The sequence below is a fragment of the Stegostoma tigrinum genome, chromosome 23 (genome assembly GCF_030684315.1).
Source record: "Stegostoma tigrinum isolate sSteTig4 chromosome 23, sSteTig4.hap1, whole genome shotgun sequence".
NCBI classification, from domain to species: Eukaryota; Metazoa; Chordata; class Chondrichthyes; order Orectolobiformes; family Stegostomatidae; genus Stegostoma; species Stegostoma tigrinum.
The window spans coordinates 44499042-44520322 of NC_081376.1; positions in this window are offsets into that span (position 1 = coordinate 44499042).

A 21281-nucleotide genomic window follows, 5' to 3' on the forward strand; every position below is an offset into this window, starting at 1 on the left:
TGTCGTCTGAATGGCCTCAGCTGTGGTCATCGTGCATGCATCGTTTGTAAATTGAACCAGCCTTAGACCACCTGGAGGACTCTCCCGGACACACTTTGAGAATGGCAGCAAAACAGTCGATAATCTTTGGAGGATGGGAACTTCCATTGATAGTGGATGCTAATATCTCTCTGTTAGAAAACACTCTGGGGATTTTCTATTTTGTCTTTGGCAATGTTAATCTTCATTTGCATGTGTTCAAATTATTTCTGATAATGATAATTGTGCAGATTTCCTTTTTGCAAAATTTAACTTAAAGTTGGTGATTAGGTTTCTAATAATTTGTCTGAGATTTGTAGTCTTGTGAATGATAGCTGATTAAATATGCACCCCTCATTAAAGGCCTATATAAACTCCATAAAAAAGATGTTTAATGTCATAAAAGGAGAAGCCGTAGAAAACGTTTTGTAAATCAGTCACTCTTTTATGCCCTGTTTAAAATGTTGATGCGACTATCGAAGGGAATTAGGTCTCAGTATTGTGTTCAATTGCCCACTGGGTGGAGGTGAGGGGTGGTCCAGGTTGCTTGTGAAAGACCCACGTTGATGTTCCATGGAAGGCCCCCCCCCGCTTTCTGGCAACCAGGCATTTCCAAGGACACCTACGGGCATTCCTTTGGAGTCAGGTCAGAGATAGACATCCTGCCAATCATAGGCTGGCATCCTCTGAGATTGGTGGCCACATCGCTGGAGGTATCCCCGCAGTTCCCAAGATTCAGGGTGGCACGGAGCATGGGCAATAGGGTTATCTGGGGTCGAGGGTGAGGAGAGTGGGAAGAGAGGGGCTGGAAGTAAGGGTGGGGCTGGCTTTTAGCAAGTATGCCCTGCTCTAAATCCGCTCACCCAGTCAGGCACTGAGGATCTTTAATTGAGAGCAGCCATACAACCAACGAGAGGGTAACATCTCTTTTGCTTTTGGGAAGGCCATTTGTTGGAATAATCCTGGCAGCTAGTTGCCAAGGCATGACGTTGGCTACTAGAGAGCCTCTAGTGGGGCAGATAGCTGCAGCATGGGGAGGCTGTGGTGCTATGGTAATGTCACTGGACTAGTAATCCAGAAAGCCAGGCTAACTTTCTGAGGATGTGGATTTCCAATGATATCAATGTGGACTTCACAGGCTTCAAAATCTCCCCTCCCCCTACCGCATCCCAAAACCAGCCCAGTTCGTACCTGCCTCTGTAATTTGTTCATCCTCTCACCTATCCCCTCCTCCCACTTCAAGCCACACCCCCATTCCCTACCTAATAACCCCATCCTGCCCCCTGACCTTTCCGTCCTCCCTGGACTGACCTATCTCCTACCTACCTCCCCACCTTCACTCACCTTTACTGGCTCCTTCCCCACATCTTTAACTTTTCTGGCTCCTCTCCAGCTATCTTTTCCTCTATCCATCTTCAATCCACCTCCCCCTCTCTCCCTATTTGCTTCAGAACCCTCCACATCTTCCCCCATTTCTGAAGAAGGGTCTACGCGCGAAATGCCAGCTTTCCTGCTCCTAAGATGCTGCTTGGCCTGCTGTGTTCATCCAGCTCCACACTTTGTTATCTATAAAGAAATTAAAGCTGCTGGTTCTGTCCTCCTCTTTGATGAAGCGATTTGATGGGGGTTTTCATTGGGAATGTGAGTAGAAAAAGTTTCCACCTTTCAAAGAGTGAACAACAGAAGACACTGAATGGCAAAAAATTAGAGATGACAGAAGGAAGCAATTTTGTTTTTTATTCAACAGTTTTTGCGCTCTGGAATGCACCACTTGAAAGCAAATTCAGTCATAATCTTCTAAATAGAAGAGAGAAAGAAAGAATGAAGCTCGATGGGAAACAGCAGCAGAGAGGTTTTAATGGAATAATCAGAATATTCAGCAAAATCTGTTTGGCTCATTAAATGTGCTTCTGCTTACTGGAAATATCTACAGGCAGTAAGTAAGACATAGTTAATAATTTGATTTTAAATTTAGCCCCTCTGTTTCCCCGTTACATCATGGGAGTGCATGGATTGAACCAGCAATATCTCTTGCTACAGGGCAATGCTTGACTGGAGGCAGCAGAGATGATTACAACTCTGGTCTTGACCTGGCTTGTTCGACTCCCGTTGTATAAACAATGTGTCATGGCACATATTGAGAGGAAAGCGGTGCAGTGTCTATATCTGATGTCATATCACATTTAGTCCTGGGTTTCCAAGCATGAAAATGATGTTGAGTTGCAAGCTGTACAATTGATCCAAAGGGACTGCTGGAGCTTGTTGTAAATTGTGCCACACAATTGTTTGTCCTTGCCTTACATTAAGAAGGAATGGAAATGGGCCTAAACTGCATTTAACCTGTAGTAAAATGATCTGGCTAAGACATGACTGATCTGGTTTATAGGCCAGTGAATTGTTGCAATTCACATAACTCCATGCAATATGCTCAGCTATGAGTCCTAACATTGGCAGTCATTTGATTTGGGACCTTAATTGTAACATAGTCCATAATAGATTAACATCCCCAGTACACATTTCTCACCATTAATTCCAAGGTGTATAAAATCCAATATTACCTACAATATGATTTGTCATTCAAAATAACCTTTGGTCTCGCAGGGTACAACTTACTCAGATTAATGCAACTAAATGATGAATAATGCAACTCTCATGGTGTCTTTGGTGAAGTGAGTTATATCAAGTTTAGTGGAATGTTTCTTGCCTCAAGACTTTTCCTTGTATCTTACCAAACTCAGAGCCTTAATGGGCATTTTCAGGCCTCATGTTGAATATTGTGTCTAATTTCCACCCCCCTCTTGCCATGTACCATTCCTACAGCATCTCACTACCCTCCTAAAATCCAGGATTGACTGATGTTCCTGGCACCTGTGCTATATTTGAAAGGCTGGTGTGCATCCAGACCAGCAGAGATATTGCGAAGGTGTGCTGCATAATTCCTCACATTTGCCCAGGATATGGCAGAAAGAATGAAATTGGTACCCTTGTTTGTGGGCAAGGTCCTGGATATCTGTAGGAATGGGTTATACATGGGTAGGATGTTCTCCTTATCCAGAACCAACAATGGAGGTCATCACACAAGACCATGCCAGCCTGGTCAAAGATTGTCACCCAGGCCAGGGTAGTCTCAGCTGGAGGAATGCCCAGCACTACAGGAAGACGATCAACCACCTTCTACGCCCGGCTAGTAAAATGACATCATCTTCTCTTCGATGCCTCAATCCATCTCTGCAACTGTATCCACATCTCATCAAGCCTCATGTTCTGCCATTATTACCCAGAATATCTTCCCTCAGCCCCAGTCACCCACCATTATTCACCCTGAGGGCCTTCTCCATCAGCACTAGCCGTACCACCCACTTTCACTTTCTGTAATACTTGCCTCATGCTCATTCCAGAAGCTAACAGCCCATAGCATTGTGGAAAGGAACAAGACAGGCAGTGTGCAGCCTATCATTCAGCTTCCTACCCCTCAGTATGCAGAGAGAGGATCCTGGCCCTGATGTCCCGTGCAGGACCTGAATGGATACCAGAAGCTGTCCTGGACTTACTGATCTGAGAGCCAGTAAGCAAAGACTATCTCCCTCGACTGGACTCAGATAAGCTACCCGGTTTAGTGTCTGTGCTAAACAGGACTGTCGTAATAAGATGCCTCTGGCTGAAGGGGCAATGTGCTAACAGGTAAATCAAGGCAAGGAAGCAGCGAGCATCCAGATGAGTGCAGAGTGAGTGAGCACTGTGACAGTGTATGAACAGCCAGGAGTACCACCTCGAGCAGTCCAGAAGCTTGGTATGTGTACCTGAGCACACAGTGCGCTAGCTGCTGTGTTACACTGAGAGTTACTGGGACAGCCTGAGGGACAACATGGAAGGGCAGAAGCTTCTTGTAAGTGAACTGAAGGTTAACTATTCAGCTTTTAAGCATGGCACTTGATGGATACCAATGTCTGTGGACCTGGGGTACATCTGGCTGTTATGCACCAACAAGGAAGTCCGTTGGAACAAGCGAACAGTTGAACCAACCAAGAATCCTCTCTGGTCTCCAAATTGAGTTTAGCTTGCATTTTGAGTTTGGTAACATCATAACCCATGGTGAGTTGGGCTGTTACCATGGCGTTAAGCAAACAATAATGAGTGTTCACTTAGGAACCTACTGCCACCTAATGAGAATTGCTTCATGTGATTAGTGACAAGATGTAGCGAGATGGTGTTCTTCGATTATCTTGACTGATGATCTCACCATAGCCCACGTCATTCGCAGGTGCTGATTGCCTCACCCAGTGGTAATGGATGACAGCCATCTACCCGAAGATCTGCCACACCGTGGACGTTGAGTCATCACTCACCATACAAATGTATCTCTGTGACAAGGAGAGCTGCAAACAAAATGTGAGGTTGGTGGGCATTGAGACTGACAACTGGGAGACAGTTACTGATGGCCTTGCCCTCTGGGATATGCCTGTTTTGGAAGAATATTGGAAAAGGCAAACAGAGAGCTCAATTGACCAACAGGAGACTCGCTTAGGAAATCAGAGGCTGGCAAATTGCAAAACTTTTCACCTGACTATCTTGCTCTGCAGAAAATGTGGCAGACGCTACTGTCCCAGAATGGGTGCCGTGAGACACACCAGGCAATTGAAAGTTTGCTATCACAATACACACATTTGTCTTGCAAGACAGTGGACTTTCCAAATTCTGTATCCTGCTCCACCAATTTCTGACTGTCCCCAATCAGCAAGTTTTCTATCCTTCCAAACCCATTGCCAGAGTACTCTGGAGTGGGCATCTCTTGCTAACTGACTTGTATCTGATTATAACCGAAAGGTTATCGAGCAAAGGGTAGAGCAAAGGAGATGGGCAAGATTTACTGCAAGGAGCATCTCAACACTAGGGTCTTTTCCTCACTGGGACAAAGTCTACCTTTAACATCACAGCCTTACCTAGTTGCAGCATTCCCTATCTACTTCCCATTCTCTTAACGCATCGCACATGTATTACATGACAAAAATAATCCACTTTGGGCAGATGATTTGGTCTGCACTCACCTCATGAAGCCTTTGTCCCTCTTGGCCTCTCTCTCTGTTCCTCCATTGTTAAAAATCAATGCAGATGCCCTGGAAATAGTATTGGATGCCCAAGATTCATATCTTTATCAGGTTTCTGCTTATTTCTGAGCTCCAAAATTGAGGCCTCCTTGTTAAAGCATTTGGTTTCCCTTGGTTGCAAAAACCAACATGATTGCAATAAGAAAATGTTAATTCAATCCCATCACTTAAACATGGAAAAATAGTGCAGGAAGCAAGTAAAAATTACCCTTAATCAAGTCTCGTCTAGAAAGGGTTGTCTATAACATTCAATGTTGGGCAGATTAAACAGTCTGTTGATGCTCATCATCCAAACTCAATCACAAAGAACCATCGCTTGGATGAGTGAAGGATAATCTGATATTATTCCAGAACAAGGAAGATGGAGAGAACAAACAAATGCAAGGCTTCTGCTAGAGATCTTCACATGACAGGAGTGCAGAGTTGTGATGTATACACAGCATTGGGTTACATAGGACACAAAATCATTTTAGCAAACCTTCGCAAAAAAAAGCCAAAAGTTTTTCAAGCATTGACAAAAAGCTAAAGAAAATTTGGTGAGCCCATGCTTGAAACTCATTCCTAAATTAGTTGCTTGATGCAGTTTGAGAAGAATCTCTTCTGTATTTTTTTTCCCCATGGTTCTGTTGACAGGGTGATTGCTATTAGGTAAATGGTGAACAAGAACGTTTGAGACTGAGTTTTAGGTTCAAAAGTGACGCATTTTAATTCGTCTCTCTGCTTTGAGATACATAATAATTTATGTCATTTTAAAAGCAACTTACTGAAAGAGGAGATGGGAGCTGTCTTGTTAGCATTTGCTAGATATTACAAATTTCTGAAGCAGCGTGAGATGGATTCTAAATATGACAACCGTTCAGATATTGCTTCCCTAAAATAGTCATTCAAATCCTGAGAATGATTTTCTCTGACTGACTTCGATATGGCTAAAGGAGAATATCATTCCTTTTAAGCCTTCGGATACAAGGACTGAAACCTGGGTTCTGCAATGAGCGATTTGGAACTATTTCAGCAACCTTATTCCAGGGGGCATAGATTCTCAATTATTTGATTATAATGACTGGCCCTGCTGTTCTTGAGATAGCATAGTAGCAATTACACATTAACTTCGGGAAAGAAGAGCTGATTTAACTTGAGGCAATATTGAGAAAACTTATATCTTATTCACCAACATAAAGGAAGTTTCTTTGTGATTCCTTTGTGCCTCTGGCAGTTTTGAAGCAGTAGGATATGCCATTCATTATGGTCATCAGCTCATAATCAGTTTATTGAGCAGGATAAGAATTTTTCATATTCTCCATAATTCTTTTCTTCTCTCAAGGGATGTGGGCATTACTGGTTGGACCACAATTTATTGCTGGTCCCTAGTTGCCCTTAAGAAGATAGTGGTGCTTCCTTAAGCTGCTGTAGTCCATATGCTGTAGGTTGATCCACAATTCTATTAGGGAGGAAGATCCAAGATTTTGACCCGGCAACGGTGAATGAACCGAAATATATTTCTAAGTCAGGATAGTGAGTGGCCTGGAGGGGAATTTGCATGGGGTGGTATTCCCATGTATCTGCTGCCCTTGCCCTCCTAGATGGAAGTGGTTATGTGCTCGGAAGGTTCTATCTCAGGATCTATGATGAATTTCTGCAGAGCAACCTTGGAGACAGTACACACTATTGCTGGTGAGCATCAGTGATGGAGAAAGTAGATGCTCGTGAATATGGTGCCAATCAAGCGGGCTGCTATGTCCTGGATGGTGTCAAGCTGCTTGAGTGTTATTGGGGCTGCACTCATCCAGGCAGGTGGGCAGTATTCCATCACACTCCTAACTAGTGCCTTGTAGATGGATAATGCTGCATCATTCCTGGCTTATTATGACTTGCTTGCTTTATTGACAGGTAATCTATTAATCTGTCAACAGCTGGTGCCTTTATTCAGCATGCTGTGACCAACTAAGGAATTGTCAATAACAGAATATCCATGCTCTTTCTTTTGTTTGAAGTGCGCTTTGCTCAGCAAATTTTCTGCAATAATGTCCACTGCAACAATAATCAGTGTATCAGTTGTCTGAATTGTTTTAATAACCATGGTCACAATAAGAAGCGACAAGAATCACCTTGTTGTTTATCTCTTAGTTTCTGTCGCACTGTCTATGTTCAGCTGCAGCTGAAAGCTAGAGGTAGTCACACCCCAGAGTTCTGCAATGTGTTCAAGGATTGAATTGTACATGCAGTCATTCCAAAATATTGATGTAAAGGATTGCATTGGTTAAGATTGTTGAAGCCTTTGTGAAGGCTCCTGAAGAAGTGGGAGAAAGTGCTTACTGGGTGGCACACTGGCTCTGTGACTGACACTGCTGCCTACAGCACCCAGGTCCCAGATTCAATTCCAGCTTTGTACGTCTGTGTGTGTAGAATATGTACATTCTCCCTGTGTTTTGGTGGGTTTTCTTCCCCAGATCAAAGTCATGCAGAGCTTAGGTGGATTGACACTGCCTATAGTGTCCAGGCTAAATGGATTAGCCATGGGAGATGCAGGGTTACAGGAACTGGGGCATGAGCCTGGGTGGGGTGCTCTCCAATGGGGTAGTATGGACTTGATGGGCCAAATGGCCTATTTCCATACTATAGGCATAGCATGATTTAGTCATGTGTAGTATTGCTTATATGTAAATGAAAAATGTCCTGTTTTGTAACTTACGGTCCTCTTTGATTTTGGTGTGCAAAAAGCTTTACCCTTACACAATCCCATATAAAGTGCTCATGTTTAATTTCAACAAAAAGAGCTAGTTGTACCACTTTGTATGTTGCATGACTAGAAAAAAAAGGGTAAGTTTAACATTTGAAGAGATTAGTTTATTTAAAATAGAGTATTTCATGCAGACTCTATAAAAAAAATATAACATTTCTAACGGCTTATTACCGGAGAAAGGAATGATAGCGAATATGGTTTATGAAAGGTCATTAAACAGGATAATGTGAAAGAGAAAGGACCAGATTAATGCATTGTTTGTACTACAGGCAGATGACATGATGTCTAATGTACTGGGGGGCATTTATATATTATGGACAGGAACCAACTGTATGCTAACCCTGCCTGCTTCTGTGCTTAGGTGATCCAGCTATCATAAAATAAAGTGATGGCACCATAATGTGAAGAAAATAGGAGTCGATAATGTATTCTCAATTTATAGCTCCCAGTTCTGCATTGAGAGAACTGGTCCCTTGGCTTTATATTGATTTCAAGATTCCAGCAAAAGATTACAAGAAAAGGGAGCAGGCCATTCAGATCATCGATCCTGCTTCACCATTCAATGAAATCACTACTCATAATTCTCCTTTCCCTGCCTTCGCCACATAACCCTTGATTTCCTTACTAGTTAAAAATCTGTCTATTTGAAAGGATGTGCAAGGAAATTTCTAGCAGGGCATGGTAACTCCCATAGGCTTCAATTCCTCATGTGGGTGCATTTTGCATGTTATACATGTTGATATTAGATAAGATAAGATTAGATATTACAGAGAGCGAGAACACAGTTCACTCTTGAGTTTCCCTGGTTGGCAATGGAAAATATACAGAAAACCCTACAACAGCCATGATTTACATTGATGTGCTCCTTTAACAGTAGTATAAATATGAAAGGATCTGAAAGGGTTAATGCTGAACAGTGTGTTAAGCACAGTGCAATATGGTGATACCTCATTGGGCTAACAGATTTGAATCTCAAATGAGCAATAAAAAATCAAGGCTTCCCTCATATTTCCAGTATCAATGTCTATTGGTAAATTGAATAGGTGCAGAAGAGTCTTATAAAAACAATGCTGGGCATGAGAATCTTCAGCTGTGTGATGACAATGGAGAATGTTTTCCATGGAGAGGAGAAGGCTAAGGGAGATCTGATTGAAGTTTTAAAGTACCAGGCATTTGGATGCCATGGAGAGGGAGAAACTGTTCCCACTCATGAATGGATCAAGAACCAGAGGGGACAGATTTAAAGTGTTTTGCAAAAGAAGCAAACGTGAGCTGAGAAAAGAAACTATTTAAACAGAGGAAGGAGTTAGGGAATGGAATGCACTGCCTGCAAATGTGGTGGAAGCAGGTTCGTTTGAGGAATTCAAGATGGAATTGGGTGATTATTTAGATAGAGATAGTGAGTGAGGATATGGGGCAAGTCTGGAGATTAGCACTAAGATAGAAATATTCAGGGAGATTGTAACTGCATGATGGGCTGAATGGCTTCCTTCTGTATGGTAACAATTCTGTGATTCTATCATCCCAATGGAACTTCTACCTAATCGACACTTTGAAGTAAATTACATCTTGTTAAATACAAAGGCCTCTTCATGTTAGATGACCAGGTAGTTTTGCATTCTAACCCTAACCCTAATCCTAACCTTAACTCTATCGCATCACCGTACAGGGCCAAATGATTCCTGTGGATACTTATCAGGGATGACGATGGTGACAGCAAACCTATCATATTACATCTTCTACCCTAATGTATTGTGGTGAGGACTCATATCACAATAGAATACATCTTAAAGGGCTTCATGGAATGGAATGGAGAAACACACACTGAACCAAGAAAGGGCACATTACTGAAAGCTTGGCAAAGGGGCTGTTGAAGGTCATGATTTGAAAAGGAGATTAGCATTGAAATAATATTTCGCTTCAGGATGCACCAATGTATTTTATATTAAGTTAAGTGGAATTGAAGTGGTTCACTTCAGGGTGCTTGTAAGAGTGCTACTGTCATATCAGTTGTTTCTGTGCTAAGTCTTATAGCTCACAATAATGGGTACCTACTCTTACGTTGAGCCCAGTAGTCTCACAAGTGATTGTCATGTATTTCAGATGGAACATGACTAGCTATTAACTACTATGCATTAATTTTGTTTTACATTGCTGAAAAACATGTTTCGTCAACCTTGCACTCATCAGGACAATTACCAATTCAAGGAGAAAAGAAACATCCATATGGCATGGTAGGAGAATGCTGATTGGTTGGCAAGTGACATTGGTATAGTCATCGCCATAGAGAATGCATAAGTTGATAATGATTGACAGTTAACTACCAGGCTTATTTTAAATCAAGGCTGATTTTGATTCATCAAGGAATTGCTGTCAGAAATGAACCAGTGAAAGGCCTGACACTTTCTTTATTGAAGGTGAAACAGGTGCAGTGTGGGTACATGTTCTTTCTGCTTGCAACTCACCCAGTTGACAAACTTTTGCTTCAACCTCAGGTTATAAGGGATAGGCAACTTCCAGAGACACTCAAGGATGCTGAAGTCAAGAAAACTTCTGGCGTAACCAACGCTCATCAAAAAATAAGTGGAACAAAAACATAACATTCGTAACAATACTGTTTGTAGGTAACATCTATACCTTTTCCATTTTTTAAGGCTGTGTTTATACACCTTTATCATTTAGCCACTCTCTATCTATGTAAATGCCCCCAGCCCTTTCACCTTACCCCATATTGCTCCATTTCTATCACCCCTATATTTGTGTTACTCTTCACCCAACTATTGTTGGCCTTTCTAATCTACAGTCCATTATTCTTTCTTCTTTAAATTCTGTCATTTTCCCTTAAACACCTTCATCTTCTGTTCTTCCTGAAACCTCACTTTCAACCAATTTTGTTTGGTCACTGCTCCTAAGTCTTGACTCAGCTAGCATCTATCTCTGTCTGCGTTCACTTCGGGATAGTGCCATGATTCATTTTCCTGTGTCAAGGTGTTTTGGAAACATCTGTTTTGGGGTGTGTTGTTGTTGGAAGAAGAGAATAGTAGCCTTGAAGAATGGCCCTGAATAAGCTGGCATTTCCTGGCAATCTGATACACTAACCAGCTCCACTCAGTGCTGTCAACTGGAAATCTACATCCCTTACAGAATGAGGATAGTGACACAAAGGAGCAACAGAATGTTAATCACAGTTCTCAGGAGAATGAGTGGCAGATAAGGAGCAGGTATTTGGGAACCAACAGTTTGTCAGTGGAATTTAGTTCAATACCCTTATTCTGACATAAGGCCCTTTTGTAATAAAAATAATCTTTGAGTTGCTTGAGTCCATGAAAATGATATGCGTTGTTTGGCTCAAAGTGTGGCAATGAACATTCATGAACTACACAGCCATTGATGAATGTATAGTCTAAGCTGAAGTATACCTTTATATCACTATTATTTTATGGGATGTGGGAATTCCTGGCTAGACATTTATTTTCCATCCCCAAATGTCCTCGAGATGGTGGTGCTGAGGTGCCTTTTTTAAATTGCTACAGTCCATGTGTTGTAGGTAGACCCATAATGCTGCTAGTGAGCATGTTCCAGTACTTTGATTTGATTTGATTTATTATCATGTGTACCTAAGTACAGTGAAAAGCTTTGTTCATCAGCAGTCTAGACAGATCATTGTAAGCAAGGACATACAGATCATTGGGTGTAAAAAAAAACTTGGGACAAGAGGCAAACAGGTTACATTGCGCAGGGTGTGTACTATGAAAGATCAGCATTAACAAGATCAGTATTATCTGAAGTTAGACAGTCCATTTATCAGCCTGATAACAGCAGGGAAGAAGTTGTTCTTGAAGCAGCTGGTGTGTTTGTTCAGGCTTCTGTATTTTCTGCCTGACAGAAGAGGTTGCAGGAGAGCGTGACCATTGTGGGATGAGTCTTTGATGATGTTGGCTGCCTTTCCACAACAACTAGCCATGTATATGGAGTCCACGGATAGAAGGTTGGCTTTTGTGATGGTTTGGGTTGTGCACACAATACCAGACCATTATGCACCCGGGCACCATGCTCTCAATGGTGCATCTGTAGTAGTTGGTGAGGGACCATATGGATGTGCCAAATTTCCTGAGCTGTCTGAGGAAGAAGAAGCTTTGTTGTGCTTCCTTGACCATCGCATCTATGTTGGAGGTCCGGGACAGTTGTTGGTTTTCATCAAGCCATGGAACTTAATGCTCTCCACTCCCTAACCTCAACTCTGTTGATGTAGATGTTGTCCTCCCTTCTTTTTGAAGTTAATGATGATTCTTTAGTTATCCCGATGTTGAGAGAGAGTTTTATCACTGCACCATGTCACCAATCCTTTTCTCCCTTTCTGTATTCTGACTTAATAAAATGTGAGGCTGGATGAACACAGCAGGCCCAGCAGCATCTCAGGAGCACAAAAGCTGACGTTTCGGGCCTGGACCCTTCATCAGAGAGGGGGATGGGGAGAGGGAACTGGAATAAATAGGGAGAGAGGGGGAGGCGGACCGAAGATGGAGAGAAAAGAAGATAGGTGGAGAGGAGAGTATAGGTGGGGAGGTAGGGAGGGGATAGGTCAGTCCAGGGAAGAGGTGACCAAACACAGGTCAAGGAGGTGGGATGAGATTAGTAGGTAGGAAATGGAGGTGCGTCTTGGGGTGGGAGGAAGGGATGGGTGAGAGGAAGAACAGGTTAGGGAGGCAGAGACAGGTTGGACTGGTTTTGGGATGCAGTGGGTGGTCCAGTCCAACCAGTTTCTATCTCCCTTTTCAATCATGACCTTCACCAGCCTCTTCACCAAACTTTTAGAAACATGCTTTGTTGTGGCTCAATGTGTATTTTTCCAAACCATTCCATGAAGCTTTGTTTCCTGTCAATTTACTTTCATAATCACTTTTCTCCCTCTATGTTGGCTTTTTACTCACCTGTTGCTGATTCCTAGAGAAAAGAAATTCCAATCTGCTGGCCTAACATTAGTTTCAGACACTTTGTATGCCTTTGTACTTGATTGCATACTCCCCTTGACTGCCTTTATGAATCAAGTTCTTCTTTTGGAATGGAATACATTTTTGCTGAGCATTATGAAATATCTGCTTAAATATCTGCCATTGTCCATCCATTGACTTTCTACTTAGGTTGGTTCTTGATTGTAAAGGGGATCAAGGATTATGGGGATAAAGCAGGAGAATGGAGTTGAGAAACTTATCAGCCATGATTAAATGGTGGAGTAGACTCAACGGGCTGAATGGCATTATTTCTGTTCCTATGTCTTATAGTCTTATAGTCTGATTCATGATAGTCAGCATGGATTTGTGAGGGGTAGATCATGCCTCACAAACGTTATTGAATTCTTTGGAGAGGTGACCAAACACATCTATGAAGTGGTATACATGGATTTAGGTAAGACATTTGATAAGGTTCCCCATTGTAGGCTCATGCTGAAGGTAAGGAGGCCTGCGTTGGGGAAAATGTGGCAGATTGGATTCCGAATTGGCTGACCCTTAGAAGACAAAGGGTGGTAATGGATGCACAATATTCAACATGGTGCTCAGTTACGAGTGGTGTACCACAAGGATCTGTTCTGGGTCCTCTTCTATTTGTGATTTTGTAAATGATTTGGATGTAGGAGTGCAAGGGTGGATTAGTAAGTTCATGGACAATATGAAGGTTGGTCACATTGTGGACAGTGCGGAGGGCTGTTCTAAATTATGAAGGGACATTGATGGGATGCAGAGCTGGGCTGAGAAGTGGCAGATGGAGTTTCACCCTGAAAAGTGTGAGGTGATTCATTTTGGAAGGACAAACATGAAAGCAGAATGCAAGGTTAACGGAAAGATTCTTGGCAGTGTGGAGGAACAGAGGGATCTTGGGGTTCATGTCCACTGTTCCCTGAAAGCTGCCACCCAGGTGGATAGAGTTGTTAAGAAGGCGTATGGTGTGGTAGATTTCTTTAATAGCGGGATTGAGTTCAAGAGCCATGAAGTTATGCTCCAGCTATACAAAACCCTGGCTAGGCTGCATCTGGAGTAATGTGTCCAGTTCTGGTTGCCTCCTTACAGGAAAGACGTGGAAGCGTTGGAGAAGGTACAGAGGAGATTTGCCAGGATGTTGCTTGGAATGGAGGGAAGGTCCTTACAAGGAAAGTTTGAGAGAGCTGGGGTTTTTCTCTTTAGAATGACAAAGGATGAGAGGTGATTTGATGTAGGTGTACAAAATGATCAAGGGGTAGATAGAGTGGACAGCCAGAAATTTTTTCCTTGGGTGGAGATAGCTATTACGAGAGGTCATAGTTTTAAAGTAAGTGGAGGTAGATATAGGGGGGATGTCAGAGGTAGGTTCTTTACTCAGAGGGGTGTGGAATGCATTGCTGGAGAAGGTAGTGGAGTCAGCCTCATTAGGGGCATTTAAGAGGCTACTAGATAGGCAAATGGATGATATTATAAGGAAGGGGTGGAGGTTAGATAGATTTTAGGTTTAGGGTAAAAGTTTGGCGCAACATCGTGGGACGAAGCACCTGTTCTGTGCTATACTGTTCTATGTTCGATGTTCTATTTTCCCAGTCTGCTTTCGACAATGCTTTCCTCATATCTCTGTAATTGCCCTTATTTAAGTTCAGGATGCTGGCTTCAGAGCTAAGTTGCTCTCCCTCAATCTGAAATGCTACCATGTTGTGATCCCTAACCCCCTGGAAATCCTTGACTATAAGATCTCTTAATCCTACCTTACTACACATTACTACATCTAACATATCTCCTGCAACATACTCCTCTAAGAAACAATCTCTGATGCACACTCTAAATTTGTCTTCCATGTTACCTTTGCCCATCTGATTTGTTCAGTCAAAATGCAAACCAAAATTACCCACAACACTGTAGCGCCTCTTATAAGCCTCTATTATTTCCTGATTTGTACTTTATCCTATAGTGAGGCAGCTGTTTTGGAGGCATTAGGTGACTCCCACTCATGGGTTCTTATCAATGCTATTCCTTATTTACACCCAAAATGGAAACCCACCTCATGATCTATTACATTTCTTATCACAACTCTGCAGCGATACCTGACTTCACTACCAAAGCTATCCCGCCTCCTTGTCCTATTCTTCTCCAATGTACACTACCCTTGAATGTTGAACTCCCAGTTTCATTCAGCACATGATCATTTCTCTGCGATCAAGTTATGTCAATTCATCTATAGTTTGAAAAAGCTGCATGTATTCATATAATCCCGACAGTGCAGATGACCCTTCCTCAGATCTAGGTTCAGAACTGAGTTCTGAGGAAAGGTCACCAGACCCAAAACGTTAACTCTGTTTTTTTTCTTTCACAGATGCTACTGAGCTTTTCCAGCAAATTTGCGTGACTATAAATTGAGTACTTGAAGATACCTTTTATTCCCACTCTTGACTTTTAAAACTCTGCATTTCCAAGCTAATCATCTTTTTTCTACTATTTCAATTGTGTGGCAACATTTAAAGTGTCTGTACAGAGGTACACTGTGTGTAAGATGGTGCCAAGAGACGACATTACAAACTTTTCACTGCAATTATTCGAGCGCATGTGACAATAAAGGCTATTCTATTCTACCCAGACCCATCCCTGTAACCCACATGGGGCTTTTAGCATGGCCAATCTACCCAACCTGCAGGTTTTTGGATTGTGGGAGGAAGTCAGAGCATCTTACCTAGACCTACACCCTACACTATCCCTGTATTCCTGCATTTCCTAATCCACCTTGTCTGCACATCTCTGGACACCATGGCCAATCCATGTAATCTGCATATGTCTGGGAGGAAACCGGACCATCCTGAGGAAACACGCGCAGACACGGGGAGAATGAGCAAGCTCCACACCGACAATCGCCCGAGGGTGCTATCGAATCTTGGTCCCTGACGTTGTGAGGTAACAGTGCTAACCTCTGAGCCACGCTACTCTGATAAGGAGATTTATATTTGACTTTTTAACCATTATTACTTACTCCTGGTGCATTTTTCTGCCTATAATGCTTCAACTTTTGCTTTCATCCCTTGATTGTCATTCACTTCTGCACAACCTCTGCTCTTGTTTCTTTCTGATGTTTTTTTAAACCTCCCTTCCATTGACCATCCTCCCTCAATTAATCAGTTTACAACTCTATCTATAATCCTATGCATGCAATTAACCAGAAAACAGCATGTTTCAGTTGAAGCCCATCCCAATAGAAGAGCTCTCTCTTCCCCCAGCACTGCAGCCAGTGCCAGATAACACTGAATCCAGCCAGCCGTATCTGATCCAGAAATAAATCCCAATGTCAAAAACCTGTCCAAAGTGGTTTTGGCTACTGACCTACATCTGGACAATCTGTGAACAATTCTTTTTTTCTAAATTTAACTGTTACTCGGCGAAAGTACTTTGAAGATAACACTGCAGAGTTTATGTATTTTTCTCTCTCAGACATGGAGGCTCTGCATGCAGTGGTGTGTGTTATATTTTCAACAAGGTAGTTGTAGATATATTTGCACAGTTTTAAAACAACTGGCTTGTCATACTAGATAACAAAGTGTGAAGCTGGATGAACACAGCAGGCCAAGCAGCATCTTAGGAGCACAAAAGCTGACGTTTCGGGCCCAGACCACTTACATTTTTGCGTAAGCATGTTTTGTTTGCAGTTAAGTAATCCTTTCTTTGTTACTGAATAAACCTACCTGCTTCTGATACAGGGTTAGTTGCAATCTGACAAATCAAATATACATAGACTAAAATTGACAGTATCACCTCACATTTTAAGGTCAAACTGGTGTGAACAGTGAAGGAATAGAACAAAGAAAGGAGTTTGTTCATGCCTCCTAACTCAGGTGAAAACATTATTATAAATTATGATAAATTGTTATTAAAATTAATTAATTAATTAATTAAGAGGGCCAGAAGGAGCCATGAAATATCTTTAGCAAACAGGGTTAAGAAAAATCCCAAAGCCTTTTATTCAGACATAAGGAGCAAGAGGGTAACTAGAGAAAGGATTGGCCTGCTCAAGGACAAAGGAGGGAAGTTATGTGGGGAGTCAGAGAAATGAGTGATATTCTTAATGAGTACTTTGCATCGGTATTCACTGAGGAGAGGGACATGACGATATCGATGTTAGGGATAGATATTTGATTACTTTAGGTCAAGTCAGCATAAAGAGGAGGCAAGTGTTGGGTATTAAAAAGGCATTAAAGTGGACAAGTCCTCGGGTCCCAATGGGATCTATCCCAGGTTACTGAGGGAAGCGAGAGAGGAAATAGCCAGGGCCTTAACAGATATCTTTGCAGCATCCTTGAGCACGAGTAATGTCCTAGATCACTGGAGAGTTGCTAATGTTGTTCCCTTGTTTAAGAAGGGTAGCAAGGATAATCCAAGTAATTATAGATGGTGAGCCTGTCATCACTGGTGGGGAAACTGCTGGAGAAGATACTGAGGGATACGATCTATTTACAATTGTGAGAAAATGGGCTAATTAGTGGTAGGCAGCATGGTTTTATGCAGGGAAGGAGATGTCTTACCAACTTGATAGAATTCTTTGAGGAAGTGAAAAAGTTGATAGGTGAGGGAAGGGCTGTAGATGTCATATACATGAACTTCAGTAAGGCGTTTGATAAGATTCCCCATGGTAGGCTGATGGAGAAAGTGTAGTCGCATGGGGTCCAGGGTGTGCTAGCGAGATGGATAGAGAACTGGCTGGGCAACAGGAGACAGAGAGTTGTAGTGGAAGGGGGGTTTCTCAAAATGGAGAACTATGACCAGTGGTATTCCAAAGGGATCCGTGTTAGAACCACTGTTGTTTGTGATACACATAAATGATCTGGAAGAAGGTATAGATGGTCTGATTAGCAAGTTTGAAGAGGACACTAAGATTGATAGATTAGATTCCCTACAGAGTGGAAACAGGCCCCTTGGCACAACAGGTCCACACTGCCCCTAGGAGCATCCCACCCAGACCCACACCCCCTATAACCCACACACCCCTGAACACTACAGGCAATTTCTCATGGCCAATCCACCTAGCCTGCACATCTTTGGACTGCGGGAGGAAACTGGAGCACCCGGAGGAAACCCACATAGACACGGGGAGAATGCGCAAACTCCACACAGACAGTCACTCGAGGCTGGAATTGAACCTGGGTCCCTGGCACTGTGAGGCTACAGCGCTAACCACTGAGCCACCGTGTCACTCAGTGGTGAAGTAGCAGATAGTGAAGGGGACTGTCGGAGAACGTAGCAGAATATAGATAGAGTGGAGAGTTGGGGGAAGAAATGGGAGATGGAGTTCAATCCAGGCAAATGTGAGCTAATGCATTTTGGAAGATCTAATTCAAGAATGAACGGTAAATGGAAAAACCCTGGGGAAAATTGATGCACAGAGAGATCTGGGTGTTCAGGTCCATTGTACCCTGAAGGTGGCAATGCAGATGGATAGAGTGGTCAGGAAGGCATACGGCATGCTTTCCTTCATTGGACAGGTATTGACTACAAGAATTGGCAGGTCATGTTACAGTTGTATAAGACTTTGGTTCGGCCACATTTGGAATACTGCATACAGTCCTGGTCGCCACGTTACCAAAAGGATATGGATGTTTTGGAGAGGGTACAGAGGAGGTTCACCAGGATGTTGCCTGGTATGGAGGGGGCTAGCTATGAAAAGAGGTGGAGTAGATTAGGATTATTTACATTAGAAAGACAGAGGTCAAAGGGAGGACCTGATTGAGGTTTACAAAATGATGAGAGGTATAGACAGGGTGGATAGCAAGAAGCTTTTTCTCAGAGTTGGGGATTCAATGACTAGGGGTCATGATTTCAAGGTGAGAGGGGAAAAGTTTAATGGAGATATGCGTGGAAAGTTCTTTATGCAGAGGGTGTTGGGTGCCCAGAATGTGCTGCCAGTGGAGGTGGTGGAAGCAGGAATGATAGCTTCATTTAAGATGTATTTAGACAGATACATGCATGGTTAGGGAGCAGAGGGATACAGACCCTTGGAAAATAGGCGACAGATTTAGATAGAGGATCTCTATCAATGCGGGCTTGGAGGGCTGAAGGGCCTGTTCCTGTGCTGTAATTTTCTTTGTTCTTTGTTAAAAGCCCATTAGTTAGGGATTGGTTAGTTCAGTTGTGTGGATCATCTGTTCGTAACATCAACAGTATGGCATTTTGGGTCTGGGCCCTTCTACAGAAGAAGTGTCCTGACCCGAAACGTCAACTTTCCTGCTCCTCTGATGCTGCCTGGCCTGGTGTGTGCCTCCAGCTCCACACCTTGTTGTCTCTGACTCCAGCATTGGCAGTTCTTGCTATCTCTCACCAACAGTGCAAGTTGAGGTCAGCATGAACCCCCTGTCTCTTAAGTCCCATCATTCACTTCAGGTTAAACTTACCACTAACCACCTCTCTCTCTTTCTGTTTCTAGAGAGGGAGCAGGCTATGTGCTCTGGGACTTATGTTAGAATGAGATTTCATTGACATGTGCACTCAAATACAGGGTTTAGTGAAAGTGTACAATGTCATTATTCCCAGGGGTCATCTTAGGTACAAGGATACCTCGGTACAAAGTAGAAAAATAAGGCGATAAAGATAACATTTCAACATTAAAGTCCTTCTTAAGTGCTTAGCTATGCTGGGTTTGCACCCTCCACAGGGATTCAATCCCTTCCGAGCTGGGTTCATTCTCCCTGTGTTGGGGGAAGATGCCAGGAGACCTTGGGGTACCTGACCTTACTGCCAATACAGATGCCGGGGGAGCCCCTACTGTCTTCCCGCTGGGCTGCATCCCCGCTGTACTGGCTAAATCCCCTGGCCTCTCCCCATCCCCCTCTCTGATGAAGGGTCTAGGCCCGAAATGTCAGCTTTTGTGCTCCTGAGATGCTGCTTGGCCTGCTGTGTTCATCCAGCTTCACACTTTGTTATTCACTTTGGGCTTGTTCTCTCTCTCTCTCTTTCTCTCACTCTCTCTCTCCCCGAATCTGCGTGTGTTTCCTCCGGGAGATGCAGTTTCCTTTCACGGTCCAAAGAAGTGCGGATTAGGTGGATTGGCCGTGCTGAATAGCCCACAGGGCCCAGGGCTGTGCAGGTGAGGTGGTTTTGCAAGGAACAAAAACAAAGCTGCTGGAAAAGCTCAGCAGGCCTGGCAGCATCTGTGAAGGAAAAAACAGAGTTAACGTTTCAGGTCTGGTGATCCTTCCTCAGAACTGCTAGTGGCTGGGAAAACGTCAGCTTATCTGCAGAGAATAGAGAGGTGGCTGGGGTAAGGAGTGGTTTTGCTCGGGTGGGGATCTGAGTGGGATGCGCTTCGGAGGGTTAATGCAGACTCAGTGGGTCAAATGGTTTCTTTCTGCATTGGAGGGATTCTATTGCTTTGCGGGGAAGAGGGTCATCTCTGTTAGGGAAGTAACGTAGAGAGTAACAGCATTTTATTTTCTGTGGCTGTATCGGAACTTGTCATTGAATAGGGATAAAGGTCGCCTCTGGCAAAATGGAGCAAAAATAATTGAAGAAATTGCATAGCCGAAACACCAATGGCCGATGGTGCTTGGCTGAAGCCCAGTTGAGCGTTAACTTACTCTAGAGGGCAGTGAAGCACCACCTGATTTCAGAATGTTATAAAAGTTGCTTCCACAGGCATATCACTTTTCAGAGAAATTACAGCTTCCCATCAACTCGAATCTCAAACTTGGAGAGTCAACTTGGCTTTGGAGGCGGGCTCTAGGGGTGGGAAGGGAGATTGGCTAACTTAGAGGAGATTCTGGGAAGTTATCTGCTCACTGCTCATTGTTGCCGAGCCTGAGGCCTAGTTAGTTTTCTTGCAGAAATAACATTCCACTCTTCACCTAATGACTCAAAAGGATGTACGACTAAGTACTGGGATGAAATGAAAGAGAATTTAAGCAGTGCGCAGCTAGTGAACCTTGAATGAAATTTTTAAAAAACTCATAAAATGGATTAACTTCATTTAGGAGGAAAAAATGGAGTAATTGCTCACAGTACAATGGAAAGCCTGTAAATAATAAAGTTGATAAAATGTGAGGCTGGATGAACACAGCAGGCCAAGCAGCATCTCAGGAGCACAAAAGCTGACGTTTCGGGCCTAGACCCTTCCCGAAACGTCAGCTTTTGTGCTCCTGAGATGCTGCTTGGCCTGCTGTGTTCATCCAGCCTCACATTTTATTATCTTGGAATCTCCAGCATCTGCAGTTCCCATTATCTCAAATAATAAAGTTGCATTGATTTGGAGAATAAGCACAAGTGCATCTCTTGCTGAGGCTCGCAGATTAATTTCTTCAAGACAATGCTAATATTTGGATAATCATTTCGTTGGGTGACTAATCCCAATCCAGTTGTTGCTTTAATGACTAAATATAAAACAGATATCCTTCCATTTTCAGAATATTTGAACACTGCGATTTCAACTAC